The sequence below is a fragment of the Aethalodelphis obliquidens genome, unplaced genomic scaffold (genome assembly GCF_003676395.1).
Source record: "Aethalodelphis obliquidens isolate GAN/ISIS:26980383/991018 unplaced genomic scaffold, ASM367639v1 scaffold74, whole genome shotgun sequence".
Lineage (NCBI taxonomy): Eukaryota > Metazoa > Chordata > Mammalia > Artiodactyla > Delphinidae > Aethalodelphis > Aethalodelphis obliquidens.
In genome coordinates this window covers 3,964,419-3,981,358 of record NW_020838018.1, presented here as the reverse complement: position 1 = coordinate 3,981,358, position 16,940 = coordinate 3,964,419, and positions in this window count along the sequence as shown.

Here is a 16,940-nt window from a genome sequence, read left to right as displayed (position 1 = left end):
AGTAGGAGCCAAATCATGGCATACCATTAACTGATGTAATTTCTTTTAAAATCAATCCCCACTGCTCAAAGCTTCTTAAAAATGGAGACACATGGAGGATGTATAAAACCTGTCACATGCATTTTGAGATTTTCAGATAAAAAATATGTGAAGAAATTAAATGCAATTGCTACCACTGTGTTGCTATATAATGAATAGGTCAGCACTCTTCGTTATTACGACTAAGGCAATGTAAGGAAAATATGCTGAATGACTCTTGATCCTAATGCAATATGACTTCCTATTGTGATCAAATATTTATTATAGTGGTGATGGGAGAGTGGTAATGTTACTGAGAAACTGACACTAGGGGTGTGCTGGGTATGAAAGTAACTTTCCAGGGGCAATGTACTCAACAAATATTTATGCAACAAACATTCATGGAATGTGTAGTGAATGCCAGGCTCTCTTCCAGGCATTCTGCCCTTATTCTACACTTCTGTATCCAAGATTCCTCCCTAGAGATACAGATGGATAAATGCTTGAATTCATGGTTGAATTCATTTCTATTACACTGTCTTGTTTCCTCTTTCATTTGGTATGTATGAGCTTTTCCTATACTAACTTTTTATCATATTGGAAATATTTCCCCAAAGTTATTTTTCCCATTGTAACAATTTTATTGAGGTATAATTGACCTACAATAGGCCACATATTTGTGTTAAGTTTTGACACATGTATATGTCCATTAAATAAGCGGTTCCCAACATTTTTGGCACTAGGAACTGGCTTCATGGAAGGCAATTTTTCCACGGATGGTGGTGGGGGTATCATTTAGGTGATAATGCGAGTGTTGAGAGGGATAGTTCAGGTGGTAATGAGAGCAATGGGGAGGAGTAGATGAAGCTTTGCTTGCTTGCCAGCCACTCACCTCCCGCTGTGTGGCCCAGTTCCTAACAGGCCATGGACTGGTAGTGGTCCATGGTCTGGAGGTTGGGGACCCTTGCATTAAACCATCATCACAATCAAAATAATAATCAGCACATCTAAAAGTTTCCTCTTGCCTCTTGTAGTCCCTTCCTTTCACTCATTACTGAGTCCTGCACGAGTGCCATTGGGAAGTAGGGGTTGCATTCTTCTATCCAGTCCCCATTTGTGGAGTGGAGACTCTACATTGGGCATGGAATCTTGAGAATACTGGGGCCCTGATCACCCTTGCCTCAATTTAAAACAGTGGTTTTACATCAGAACAGTTGACTGAGAGAATCTCAGGCTTCTACCTCCCTTTCACTGAGTACTCAGGTCCTAGAGTGTGGGTGTCACTGAGAGAGAAGCCTGCTATTGCCCCCACCACTAACTTTAGTTCTCTGGCTCACAGATTCTGCCTGGAGGGAAGAAGCAGGCCATAAAACAGCACCTAATCACTTCCCAAAGGAGCTGACTTCATTCCAAATAAAGGGCGAAAGAGTTCAAGCCTAAGGGCACTCTCAAGAACAGTGGAGATTTTGTGAAGGCAATTGGAAGGAGGTTTAAGATACAAGCTAGACTGTAGGCCTAGTAGTTTGCAGGAGAGAACTGTGGAATAAGGCAGCTGGGAGACCTACTGGGCTCAGAACAAATATCAAACACTGACCCTAGAAACTACTCTTTCAAAGGAATCAAAATTTGATTGGATTAGTTTGTAGAGCAATTTATTCCCCAAGGCATTGCTGGAAATAATAGAGCAATCGGCTGACAATTAGTGAAGTTTAAAAGCTGGATGTGATCAGAGAAAGAGAGAAAGAAAGCTCTACCAAAGCCACTGTCATCCCAGAGTGGCTGTGGGCATACCCCAAACTGAGCCTTCCTGAGGAGCAACATCAGAGGTTCAATACTCTGTATGTATGTGTATGGTGGTGGTTGTGGTGGTGGTGAGAAATAGACTTAACTAAAATATTACTTCCAGTCACTATACAAATAAGCAAATAACAGTAATAACCCCCAAGAAGGGGAGGCATCAATACCTGGAGTTGTTACAATATATTATCTAAACTGTCTACTTTTGAACAAAAATTATGAAGCCTATAAATAAAGTGTGACCCATACACCAAAACAAAAGAAGGCAATAGAAATTACCTGTGAGAACAACAAGATGTTGGCTTTATCAGAAAAATACTTCAAAGTAGATATTATAAACATGTTTACAAAACTAAATGAAACTATGATGAAATAAATAAAGGAAGATATAGCGACAATTTGGCATCAAATAGAAAATATCATGAAGAGATAGAGAAAAAAAGAACAAAATGGAAAATTCTGGAGTTGAAAAGTACAATAGCTAAAATTAAAACTTTATGGGCTCAGTAGTAGATCTGAATAGGCATAAGAAAGAATAACCAAGATTAAGGCACATTAATTGAAACTATGCAAGGCAAGAGGGAAAAGAATAAAGAAAAATGAAGAAAGCTTATGAGAAATGTGGGACATCGTCAAATACACCATCATATGCATAATGGGAATACAAGAAGAGGAGAGAAAGAAAGAAATAGAAAGTAAGTTCAAGAAAATAATCTCTGTAAACTTCCTAAATTTACTTAAAAACAATAACCTACACAGCCAGGAAACTCAGTGAACTGCAAGTAGAATAAATGCAAAGAGAGATACAAATATATCACAACAAAACTGATGAAAAACAAAGAGAAATTCTTGAAAGCAACAAGAGAAAAATGACTGGTCACTAACAATGGAAACCCAATAAGGTTAACAGCTGACTTCTCAGCAGAAACAATAGAAGCCAGTAGACAGTAGGATAACATATTAAAAGTGCTCAAAGTCAAAAAGGTCAAACAAGTCTCATATATCCAGCAAAATTTTCTTTCAAAACTGAAGGCAAGATAAAGACTTTACAGATAAAGAAACATAGAATTTGTTACTAGCAAACCCATTTTAGAAGAAAGTCTAAAGGTGGTTCTTCAGGTTGAAAGCAAGAGTCCCAAGATAAAAATTCAAATTCAAACAAAAAAGAGCCCTGACATCAGTAACTATGTAATTATAAAAGACAGAATAAAGGTATATTTTTGTCCTGTCATCTCCTAACTGATTTAAAAAATTTGTATAAACTAATATGTATGTAATGTATTGTGGAGCCTATCACATATAGAAATGTAACATATGTGTCATATATTTGCCAATAAGAGCACAAAGGAAGTGTGGGGAGTCAAGGTTTATTGGGATAAAGAAATGACTACAGATGGTAAAGTAATAATTATAACAATTTTTTGGAAGTTTATAACATTAATAGAAGTAACATGTATAATAATACCACAAAAAAGAGGGAAAAGGAAACAGATACATAGGACTAACATATCTATATACCACTGGAAATAAGCTGTCATAAATATGAAGCTGATTCTGATATATTAAGATGTATATGGTAAACCCTAGAGCAACCACTAAAAAAACTCTCAAAATATAGAACTCATATGATCATCTCAATAGACTCAAAAAAAGCATTCGGTAAAATCCAGCATGATTCCATGATATAAAACACTCAACAGATTAGGACTAGAAGGGAACTTTCTTAACCTGATAAACACTTCTATGAAAAACCCACAGATAATATCATACTTAATGGTGAAAGACTAGATGCTTTCTTCCTAACATCATGAACAAGATAAATATGTCTGCTCCAGCCACTTCTACTCAATACCATACTGAAGGGTCTAGTCAGATCAATTAGGCAAAAATAAAAAAGAAGTAAAAGACATCCCTGTTGAAAATGAAGAAGTAAAATTATTTCTCTTCACAGATGACATGATCTTGTATATAGAAAACCCTAAGAAACTCACTAAAAATTATTAGAACTAATAGATGAGTTCAGCAAGATAGAAGGATACAAAATCTAAATACAAGAATCAGTTGTATTTCTATACACTAACAATGAACAATGTGAAATTAAATTAAGAAGACAATTCCATTCACAATAGCAACTAAAAGAATAAAACACTTAGGATTGAATTTGACAAAAGTAGTGCAAAACTTATACTTCAAAAAATACAAAATATTGTTGAAAGAAATTAAAGAGGATTAAAATAATTAGAAAAGGTACCATGTTTATGGATTGGAAGGCTTAATATTGTTAAGATGACAGTACTCTCCAAACTGATTTATAGATTCAACAAAGTCCCTATCAGAATCCCAGATGATTTGCTTGCAGAAATTGTCAAGCTGATTCTAAAATTCATAGAGATATGCAAGGAACCCAGAAAAAAACAAAACAATCCCCAAATACTTGTCATAATAGCCAAGAAGAGCAAAGTAATAAGACTTACACTTCCCAACTTCAAAATTTACTACAAAGCAATGATAATCAAGACAGTGTGGTACTGGCACTAGTTACAAAAGTTAACTCAAAATGGATCAAAGACTGAAATGTAGAAGCTAAAACTATAAAATTCTTAGAAGAAAACATAAGGTAAATCTTCATGGTTTTGGATTTAGCAAAGGATTCTTAGGTATCATACCAAATATAAACAATAAAATAAAAAATAGATAAATAGGACTTAAAAACTTTTGTGCTTCAAAGGACATTATCAATAAAGTGAAAATATAATCCACAGAATGGGAAAAAATGTTTGCAAATATATACCTGATAGGGACCTTGTATCTAGAATATATAAAAACTCTTACAACTCAATAATAAAAGGACAAATAACACAGTTTTAAAGTGAGCAAGGATCTATATAGGAAATTCTTCAAAGAAGATATACAAATGACCAATAAAGATGTTCAACATCCTTAGTCATTAGGGAAAGGCAAATGAAAACAACAGTGAGATATGACTTCATACTCACTAGAATGATTAGAATAAAAAAGTCAGATAACAATGTGTTGACAAGGATGTGAAATCAGAACCCACATCCACTGCTGATGGGAACGTAAAATAATGCAGTCACTTTGTAAAACAGTCTCACACTTCCTCATGTGGTAACTCTATTAGGCAGAATTCTCACATGACCTAGCAATTCCACTCCCAGGTATAAATCCAAAGGAAATAAAGACATGTGTCCACATAAAAACTTGTACACTAATGTTTATAGTAGCATTATTAGTAATGGTTAAAAGGTAGAAAAAACCCAAATGTATATCAACTGATGAATGGATAAACAAAGTCTGTTATATTCATACAATGGAATATTACTCAGCCAGAAAATGTAATGATACATGTTATGAACCTTGTGGATGAACCTTGAAAACAAGCTATGCAAAAGAAGTTGGTCACAAAAGACCACATATTATGTGATTCCATTAATATGAAATGACCAGAACAGAGAAATCTATAGAGATGGAAAGTAGATTTGTGGTTGCTCCAGGACTGGAGTGGGAGAAGGAGGTGGAGATGATTGCTAAAGCATACAGGATTTCTTTTTGAGGTGATAAAAATAATCTGTGCTGATGGTTGCATGTGTCTGTGAATATATTACAGACCATTGAATCATACACTTTAAATAGGTGACTTGTATGTTTTGTGAATTATATCTCAATAAAATTGTCAAAATTTGAATATCTAATTATTCATTTATTATAAATATAAATACAATATTTTATCTGTTCTCCTATCCTGCAACCTTCCTAAACTCACTCATTGGTTCTAGGTGATTTTGTTTCTATTCATTTGGGTTTTCAACATAGATAATCATGTTTTCTGTGAATAAACACAATTTTACTTCTTCCTTTCCAAACTGCATGCCTTTTATTTCTTTTCTTGTCTTATAACACTGGTTCCAGTCTTCAGTAAAATGAATAGAATTGATGGAGTAAACATCCTTATCTTTTTCCTTATATTTGGGGAAAAAGATTCAATCATTCAGCATTAAATATGTGTAAAGTGCAAGTTTTCCATGCATTCCCTTTATTAGGTTAAACAAGGTCTCTTCTATTCTAGTTTTCTGTGAGTTTTTTCTTTTAAATCAATAATGACTGTCAGATATTTTCAAATGCTTTTTCTGTATCTACTGAGATCATCATATGTTTCTATTTATTTTTTATCATTGTGATATGCACCTTCTTCAGATCTGTAAAATTCTCTCCCTGCCCACTCCCTCCTCACCAGTACTCCTAGAACTCCAGTTTCCTTGGTCTTTCTGGCGTCTCAACTCCATTTTAATTTAAGGAGTCCTGTGAGTTCCCCCCTCTCAGTGCTGTGGCCTGCAAACTCACTCAAGGCAGTAAGCTGTGTGACCATAAGGTTCACCACTTTGTTTTCTGTCTCTCAGAGATCACTGGCTTTGTTGTCTGATATTCAGTATCTTAAAAACTGTTGTTTCCTATATTTTGTCTGGTTTAGAGGGCTGTTTCATGCAGGAGGCTACATCAAGTTTCTTTTTGTCCACGTTGGTGGTAGATGGAAGTTTTTCACAGATTGGTAATGAAGGGACTATATGTAGAGGTGGGTTGGCACAGTTAAGGGAACCTATAGGGATACACTCAAGGATTAGTCCCCACCTGTACCTGCAGAAACAAGGAGGAAGCAGGTGCTACTGGAACCTGGGGAGTGTAACTAGAGAAGAGGGCCAACTGGGAGGAGCTGGGACCACAGGGGAAAATAGCCACTGCCATCACCTTGGTGTGCAGAAAACAGTCAGCACAGCAGGCCTGACCACTGTCCTCTGGAAAGCCTACTTGCAGGGTTAACACTTGGCTGGTCTCTGGGAACTTGGATTTGAGAATTCCCCACCATCCTAACTGATAAGAGTTGTTCACTGTGCCAAAGCTGTGTGCAAAAATGTGGTTTATCCCGAACCTCTGTTTTCCTTCTGGGAGTCTGGAATTTTGGTACAAGCTAGGCAGAGGTTGCCTGCATGGACCAGCCCCCAATAAAATCACTGGGACCTGAGTCTCCAGTGAGCTTCCGTGAGTTGCAAAATTTCACATGTGCTGTCACAACTTTTTATTGAAAGAATTAAGCACATCCTGTGTGACTGTCCTGGGAGGCACTTGGAAGTTTCTGCCTGGTTTTCTCCAGACATTGCACCATGTGCTATTTCCTTTGGATGATTTTTCTTGGTAACTTTCCACTGTAATAAATCACAATCATGAGTATGACTATATGCTGAGTCCTCTGAGTTGTCCTAGCTAATCATCAAAACTGGGGTTCTTGGGGACCTCTGACATACTTGACAAGGCAAGGAATGAGCAGGGGACATAAACACTCCAACTTCTTTCTCTTTCTATGGCTGATTTCCTGATGGTGAGCAAGATTCAACTAGAAGCCAGAAGGCAGTGGAGCCTGGAGTGTGCAGAGCATTGAGGTGTGTCTCAAGAACAGAGCAGGGCAGAAGAGGGTGGGAAGTTCATGGAAGGGTTGGAAAGCCAATGGTGAAGCAGCACAGATACAGAGTATGCAGTTACTGTGTTCTCTGCTCTGCAGCAAAGTCCCTGGGACCTGGGGATATAATGCCAATGCATACATGGTCACACCAAAAAAATTAATTATTTAAACTCTAAAAGTTCAAAAGATAACATTCAAAATTTAAAAAATCAAAACACAACATTGGGAGCTACAATACTGATCTAAAATTCTCCATAACTCTCCTCTTTGGTTGCCACTTTGAACTTTCAAATGCCTTTAGTAGTGAAAAATGCTTTCAATGTCAATAAATTATTTAAACATCACTGTGGGAAAAGACTAGCAAAATGACAATCATGGGATTAATCTGGAAACTTTCTTAAAGGAAATTCTGTGCTTTTAATTTAATTATAAAGAACTTTCATTTCGACCAACCCAGCATATTAAGAATTTGAATGATATTGACAATTTTCTTGGCCCTGTTACCAGCATTAATTTATCCATACAATAACTATTTTTTGCATACCCACCTTGTGGTAGGCACTGAACTAAGTATTTAGAAAATAACTTACATTTCAAAATGTAATTGGTTTTTCTTAGGAGGGAACAAATATTAGACCTTATAGAATCTGTGTAGTACTCCCAACAGACACTCTTTTGAACTACAGGTTAAAAATTTTTGTATGCCTTTGCAAAGATAAAACATTATCTTTCATATCTCAACACCCCCTACTTGATAAATAGCAATTAAATTAAATTTTTAGAGTCAGTATTAAATATCACTGAACCCTCAGCTAATCGAATGCCTTCTTAAACAACCAAGGGGAATTAAAAGTCATGAAAAGCTTTTCTAACTGAGATGACATTCCAGAGGGGTCTAGAGGACATTCTGAGAAAACTGTAATTTTGTGGTGCTGTGTTTCCCAGTATTGACTGAAGCAAAGAAAATCCTTGGAAAATTCTAGGTCAGAAGCGAAGGGAGGCTCTGCCTGTCAAACAAGGACTTCCCTGTGGTTCTCCAGGAAGCAGTGGTAGGCAGCAAGGGAGAATGAACTTTAGAATCCAGCACAGTACAGAGTAACGGATGATAGCTTTTATCCAGTGCAAGCTCCCCTTTCCTCATCACCAGACCACCACCACTAGTTAGCCCTTTAGCTATTAAATACCCAGAAGGAACATAAACTCTGATAAAAATCTGGCTGGAGCATAGACCTTGGAGTCGTTATTCTAATTCCAGCTGGAATGTTTACTGTGTGATCTTGGCCAACTTACTTAACCTTTCTGAGCTTTTTTCACATCTGAAATATGGCAGTAGTGTTGATGATATAACCCATAGTATAGGTATGTGTAAACTGAATAACTCAATTAATATTATCTGCCTTGCTCTCATTCTTAGCAACTAAGATTGAAGCTATTGGTGCACAATCCCCTGCATGTTAATCAGAGTCCTGAAGACTTAAAACCCTTGAGTGTCTGAAGTTAAGGTTAAAAACTTCAGCCTACCAAGCAGTGTAATAGGTTAGTAGAGATTCCATCTGTTTTTGGTTCTTCACAAAGCTATCTGAATAATTTTTTTCAGTGTGCTAATTTTATTTTGAAATCCAAATATTGAGAAAAGTTGCAAATATTATACTGTATAAATTGTTGGGGTCTTTTTCCTGAATCATTTGAAAGTAAGCTGTAACCAGGATGCCCAGCACTCCCAAATACTTCAGTATGCATACTGACTGTCAAGGACATTCTCTGGGTAATCTAGAACAACCATAAAAAATCAGGACAATACACTGATACATTACTACCATCCACTCTTCAGACCCCACTCATTTTCACCAACAATGTCCTTTACAGCCAACCCAGGACCATGTGTTGCACTAAGCTGTCATGTCCTTTTAGTCTCCTTCATTCTGAAAGAGTTAAGATGTTGACCTTGAAGCCTGGCATTTTGTAGCACATGCCTCAGTTTGGGTTTGTCTGATATTTTTTCATAATTGGATGCCGGTTATGAATTTTGAGAATATTACAGAAGTACTCTGAGGTGTCATGCCTTCTACTGGGTGGTAAGTGATATGTATCCCACTCCAGGTGATGCTAAGTTTGGTCATGGTTGAGGTGTTCCAGTTTTCCCTTGTAATGTTATTCTTTCTCTGTTTGTGAGTGTCATTTTGTGAAAGGATATTTGAGACTCTTTGATTATCCAATCCCTTATCAAACTTATACCCATTCATTTTAACACCTAGTGATGTTTCTTGGCTAATTTAATTATGATGTTTGGTAAACTATGATGTTTGGCAAACTATGATGTTTGGCATTTACAGTACATTTATTATACATTTATTATTAGTATTATATTATAAAAAAAAACGCTTTCTTTTCTCCCCATTTGTATTTTATTTGTTTTGTGATTACATCAGTATAGATTCATGGTTTCCTGTTTTATTAAAAAGGTTATCATCCCTTATTACCATTATTTATTTTGATATTCAAATTATTTCTGATTTAGTCAGTAGAAACGCCTTTGCATTTTCTTCTATGTCTTTTTGCCATGTCCCCATCTTTCTTTAAGCATGTCTTTACACTCTGACAAAATGTTTCAGGCTCTTTTATATTTGTCCTGCCCCAGCCCCAGAATCAACCATTTCTGCAAGAAGCCCGGATTCTTTTTAGTGGAGAATGGTATCTAATTCTGAGGATTTTCTCAAATCAAGCTCAATCAAGTTGCTGTTTATCTGGGTATTGATGACTATAGGCTGTGAGCTCATATTTGATTGACCATAATCTGAGAAGAATCCTCAGGGTTAAAGTAGGTTAGTCTGTAACATATAGCATTTTTGTTTGCTTTTGCTAGGTGCTACCAAACCAGATCTACATCATCTCTTTTGAAGCTTAAGTTCAGATCCTTAACGCTGCAGTGGTTCAAAGTTTGGCCTCTTCTTTGCAGTGCCATTCTCACAATTAGCCTCAGATTTCTGTGTGTGTTTACCTGTTCTGTTCAGGTTTATGCTCATTATTTTACCACCTTTTCCCCTCTTTTCTCATGCTTGGAATTTTTCCCTACTGTCTTAGGAGCCTAGCATGTCTGTTCTAGTGAGAGAATCCTTCAGAGTATCTAGAATCCCACAGTGTCAGAAGCCCTTAATACCCATCATGAGTACCTACAGGTGATAATCCCCACACCAACCAGAGACTTTTAAAACATGTAAATCGGATTACACTGCTTCCTGGTTGCAAAGTCTCAAATGGGTCTCCCAGCATACCGAGAACAAAAATCCAAACACCTTATCTTGGTGTCTCAGGCCTGCACGATCTGCTGGGGACTCTTTTTCGGGTTCTATGACCACTGTGTGCCTCGTCTGCAAGAGCATTCTCTATACTCCTTCAACAGACGAATCTTGTTCCCACTTCAGTCTTGCACTGCATATTCCTTGCCTGAAATGCTCACCATTTCCCTCAAGCATCCATTCTCTCCTTGGCTGATCACGGCAGGACTGAATCTTTTTTGAAGTCCAATTGCAGCAATAATGTTGCTGTTTCAGCCTGGTTTTCCAGAGCCATTCTATTGAACGCTACTATTCTCTCACTCCAAGCCCCTATGTATCACATGTTTGCCTAATGGCATTTATCACTATTTGAATAATAGTAATCACTTTTAAGTTTCCTCTGTTTATTTTTGCTTCTTTCCTAGAATAGCTGGGAGAACAGAGGATGCTGAACCCCATGCTGAGAAGTCCTGGCACAAAGTAGTCACTCAACAGATATTTGTTGAATAAATAAATGAAAGAAAATTTACAGCTCAGAAATACTGATTTAGAATCCTTGCAAAGTGCATTCTCTTCTCTTAGGAACATATATGAGGTACAGGTAGCAAGACGGAGCTAGGAAAACTAAGTGGGGAGGCATGGCCCTCTGCATCAGGGTTTTCAGTTGGTTTTCAGTTGCATCAGGGTTTTCAGTTGTCTTGTTCATTAATTTACCAGCACAGCATTCAAAGAGTCCATGAAGGTCAGCTTTTGGCTTTGTCTGTCAGCCCAGAGTTTACCCTTTTATCCACTGAGCAAAGTAGTCTCTGCTTTTGCTTTCATTCTATCAGGTTTTTGTTGCTGTTGTTTGTTTTTTAGTACTCATGGAACTTACAAGACTTGGGACAAACACACACATACACACAAAAGCTAAAAAGTATTTCAAAAACACTCTCATTGAATCTATGTAGACATTCTTACTAGGGGCAGCATAGTAAAAGTCACTCTCTTGGGATCTAATTCAGAAAATGCTTTTCTGTACTATATTCTCAGGAAATGAAAAATTCATGACACTTTTTTGTGTAAAGCAGGAATAAGTTCAACTCTTATTTTTTGTTCTATATCAACCCTTTGCATGGCAATGTAAACTCTGACTCTTTCTGTGTACAGGATGCTGGGACTGCAGCCTAACCTCCACCTGGTTAATGAAAAAGTATTCTACTTACTCTCTGGCTCTTTCTTTTCCTTTCAGTCATGCATAAACTGGAAACTGAGAACTCATATAAATATGTTGCAAAAAGTCAAGTGTTTGGAAATGTCATTGTATTGGCAGATGTGGTTAGTCTTTTGAGAATGGCCAAAATGGTCCCTTGATAACTTCATTTTAACCTTACCAGTATTAATTCTTACTGGAGGGGGACTTCTGTCACATTCTTCAAACTATTTAGGACTGGAACTTGCCATGGATTTTCTAGGAATTCTCTGATTAGAATCAGGGCTCCAGGCAGTGTGTGCCTTCCTCCCACCGATTTTCCTCAATTAAAATTTTTTTTTAATTTAATTTTTCAAGCCTTACAGCAGACTTTAGGCCAACCAGCTGTGTTCCATATTGTAAAATGGTTTTGACTCAGGTTTGTGTTTTCACTCAAGCCTGTCACTAAGGTTTGCAAACCTGATTTTCCAACCATTCTCATGTATTTATGCACATGATTCATGGTGATGTACATGTGTAGTGTGCATAATGTTTGCTTTTGGTGGAAATCAACTCCAAGAGGCAAACCTTGGAAACAATTTTCTGAAGTCTGATTCTCTTATATTTATTGCCTTTAGGTGGTATGTAGTATACACCCAAAAAACAAGATCATCATCATGGTAGAAGAGGCAGCAGTAGCAATACTATCTTCTTCAAGTAAAAAATATAGTCCATTGTCACTAAATAATTAAAATATTTCTCTTGGACAGATTTCAAGGAAGTCACACAAAAGAAGACAATGTATTTAGATTTATTCTTGGGTAGTAAAGCAAGATCTTCACATCCCTCTGTTGGTGAAAAAGAATCTCATCCTGTAACTGTGAACAAGCTATAAAGGATTTATATAATACATAATTTGTCTGGTCTTTGTCCCAGGTTCCTGGCACAGAGTTTCTAAAACCCTTGGAATTTCCTGAGTGATAGAATGTCTTCATTATTCACGAGTCCCTAGAATCACCCCTGAGTTTATGTTAATGAGGTGATTGTAGTGGGTCTCTAGAGAGCTTCAGAATGGGGGTTGGTCACCAGAAAGACCAAGCACATGATTAGAGAGTTGGGACCTTGAGCCAACCTGACCTCCAGGGAGGGGAGAGGGAGCTGAATGGAGACAGAGTTCAATCACATGGCCAACGATTTAATCAATTGTATCTACTTAACGAAACCACAGTAAAAACTATGGACGCTGAACCTCAGGGGTGCTTCTTGGTTGACAAACACACTGATCTGCCAAGAGGGTAATGTGCCCTGATTCCATGAGGAGAGGACCTTGGAAGCGCTCCCAGACCTCACCACAGTCTCTTCATTTGAATGGTCCTGAGTTGTATCCTTTCAAATAAAACTGTAATAGTTAAGTATAGCACTTTTCTGAGTTCTGTGCATCATTCTAGTGAATTATCAAACCTGATGGGGTCGTGAGAACTCCCAATTTTATTGCCAGTTGGTCATAAGTGGGGGTGATGTGGGACCCCCCTGAACTTGTGGCTGGTGTCTGAAGTAGGGTCAGTCTGGGGAGGATGATGACCTTCACTGTGGGGTCTATGCTAGCTCCGGATCGTCTGTGCCAGAACTGAATTGCAGTTACACCAGTTAGTGTCAAAATAAAAGTAAAATAAAAATCTTTGAAGCAGGGTAAAAGACCTAGTACACATGTCTGGGTAAAGCATTTAGAGACCTTTCGAGTGTGAAAGGGTGATCGGACAGACTTATAACATAGAAAGCACCCTTTCCCCTCCTCCTCGTAAGACTTTAGTATCTATTTCCATTTATCGATATGGGTGGAGATTTGTTTTGTGTCTATAGAAGTTTTGGGAAGTCTGGGAACATGAATTGGTGCTTAGGAGCCAGAGTAAATTCCAGCAAAGAGTTGGGTTGTTCTCCCTAGGTTGTGTGGAATACACCTGTGCACTGGCTTCTTGAAATTTGCAACCTGAGCAACATCAAGAGGCATAAAGAATGGTATATTCATGATGAGTCCTGTATGCAGTGATGATCAGACTCCTCTAGTGGCTTTGGGACTGTGATGTGTTGACAAGTGGGACCTGGAGCTCCAGGGACAGCACAAGCAGTGCTGAGTGTTAACTGTGCCTGGCACCTTGGTTGGGAGCTCAAATGAGATACCACTTGGGGAAGCTTGGAGAGAGTTGGCTGACGGGGTTCCTGGGAGCATGCAAGGGTGGGCCTGGCTGTGCTGCTGTCCATGTGGATTCCTGTGTGGATGGAGGCCAATGAGGCTGGTGGCATTGGGATATAATGGAACTTTCTGGATGCATGACAAGGGGCTAAGGCCCCTTGGGGCTATCACTGGATGTGATTTATAAACAACATTTATTTTAAATTTCAGGCTGGCTTGGATGTGCTCCCCACCAGGCAACATAAAAGCCCGTGGATTAGAGCAAAGGAAGGCTTGCAGACAGAGCTGCAGGGAAAATTAAGTGCTGGAAAACCTGACTAGTTTTAGTCCAATCATGCTGCTGAGAGCTAAAAAACCTGGACAAAAAAAAAATCTGTATAAAGGAACCAGAAAGCTATCAGAAGAGCAAGGAGTTGAAGTCACAGAGCCAGGACAAGTGAAGCCAGTGTTTGGTGCCATTTTTCCTCTGGAAGCATGTATTCTGTGCTGTTAAATACAAGAGCCACTAGTTACATAAGGGTTTTGAGCACTTGAACTGGGGCTAGTGCAACTGAAGGACTGAATTATTTATTTATTTATTTGATTTAATTAATTTAATTTGATTTAATTAATCTATAGCTAAGTTTAAATAGCCCCGTTCAGTTATTAGCTGCCCTACTGCATATCACAGGTCTAGAGGTCCATGAGGTCCTGGGGAAAGCAGGGTGGCAGAATACGAATGCTGGCTTGTCCTAGAGTAACTGTTCCAGAGAACTTAGGGGGATTAGTTTCCTTCTCTGTTTTCAGTTTCTTCACCTATAAAAAGCATAGAAATAAAGGTATTTCATACAATTGTTTCATATATGAGTGCCTGCCCATAGTAGACATTCAATAAAGGTTAGAAAGTCCACAGATAATGAATTAGAAAATGATGAGTTACATCATTTTTGAAAGGTGAGTTTTCTTGTCTTCAAAAACAAATGCCAATGTTCATGTTATTGAACTTATTTATGCTTGTATTTCTTTCAAAAATATATTCACATATTATATTTGGAAAATAAAAATATATTTCACAATATAGATGCTCTAAAGAAACTGCTTTCTTAAGGAGCTGCCCAAGGTTAGCTACACTATCCAATAAATATATCTCGACTTTACCTTCAGATGAAGGACAAAAAGGGTCTTCTTACCACTTGGAGTCATTTTTCTCATTTTTAATGATAAAAAAGTAAGTCCAGTCATCTGCACAAAGTAGCATGTTCTGGTACACACAAGCTTGGGAAGACTCTTTCAGAGACTGTCTTGGTGTTGAAATGGGGACCATGTTTACTGCTCTGTGGGCAAGCAAAACAGTGCTTCTCAGGGCCACTTCCCACTCACGAGTTAAGAGCCTGCTTGTGATTGTGCTTCAGGCTTGTCACCATGAGAGACAAGCAGAAAATAATGTTCAACTGCTTTTGATCACAAGAAAAAAGACTTCCTATGGTAATTATGGACTTCAGCAGTGCACTAGCAAAGAGTGTTTGCTAATGCACAAAGATTCTGCTGAGAAATGACCTTGTGCTTGGGTAATGCTCTTTGCACCAGACCAAATCATTCAAAGCTGTACATGATACACCTTCCTTTTCAAGAATAAAGAGATGCTTGGGAAAGACATGGAAAAGGGTAAATGTGAGGATTTTTAGCACACACCTGGTCATTTCACCATCATGGTATTAAGAGGTGCCATTCCACGAGTTCATGAGGCATATGCCGGCCTTGAGCTGAACCCCAGACACACTGCTCCACTTCAGCCTCACACCACCCTTGGGGGAGTACATTTGTGTTTACATTGGAGTGTCAGAGAATTTGGGGCTCGGGGCTGGTTGATGGCAGAGTTTAGAGTCAAACCCACATCCTCTGTCTCCAGAGTCAATGATCTTCTCTGCTAACTCCCTTCCCAATGGGTTGCATTAAAGAACAAGAACCCTATGTCTTGAGGCTTCTATCCCAAGAAAGTTAAGACTGTATACGTTTGAAAATAAGTTTGCACCAAGATGTGTTTGTGCTACCGCATGAAAAATATCATAAAATCTGAAAAGAATTTCCAATAAAATGAAATGCAGTCATTACTATGCTCTGAGCATTGTCCTATAGAATTTTATATAGGAACCCAGTAAAGTCCACAAGAGCCATATGAGGGAAGTTCTAGTATCATTCTCTTTCACAGATGAGGAAATCAGGCAAGGAAATAACAGAAAAAGAAAAAGAGAAAGGAAATCAGAAACTGTACCTACATAAAACAAAACAGAAAACTATTTAAATATTTATAAGTAGGCTTATTCAAGTAATGATTCAAGGTGGTTTACAAAAATACAAACACTATTAAGATTTAAAAAAAAAAAAATAGAAGGAAGGGAAATGAGAACCAGAGAATAAGAGCAGGGTGTCAGGGGCCAGGTCAGTTCCAAGGCTTGCCCAGGTGGTGCAGGAGCTGGAACTCAGAGTTCAGAGTCTGGTTTCAGAGTCTGCACCTCTCTTAGCATAATAAAAACAGTTGGTAAAGGACAACTAAAGAACAGCTGATACCCAGGTGAATGCTGTTGAATCTGGTGGTGTCTTCAGAGTGCTATTTCTTTTGATGGTCTTCAAAGTGAGTCTCATCACAACATCATTCAGTAATTTATTTGGAATAGTCCTCCAAAGAGTATTTTATAAAAAGAGGAGAAAACCTGGAAAAGATGCAGACCTGGAAAAGACCAAGAATGCCTCTTGGTACCGTGGACTCTGCCTCCTTCAAGGGACACTTGGCCTTGCAGTCTTGGATACTTGGAGCTGCAGGAGTTCATCCATGAACTTGGCCTCCATAAGAGGACATCTGGAAGCCATCCCTGTCTGGTCTCCTGACTATTCAGGAGAACACTTTTCCTTCTTCCCCCGGAACCCTGGGTTTGTTTTTTACCTGAGGATATTAGTCACGTTGATGATTGCACTTAGCTGCTAGTGTCAGATGCTGAAAGCTGAATCAAGCCACAGCTCCCCTCTAACTAGTCCCAA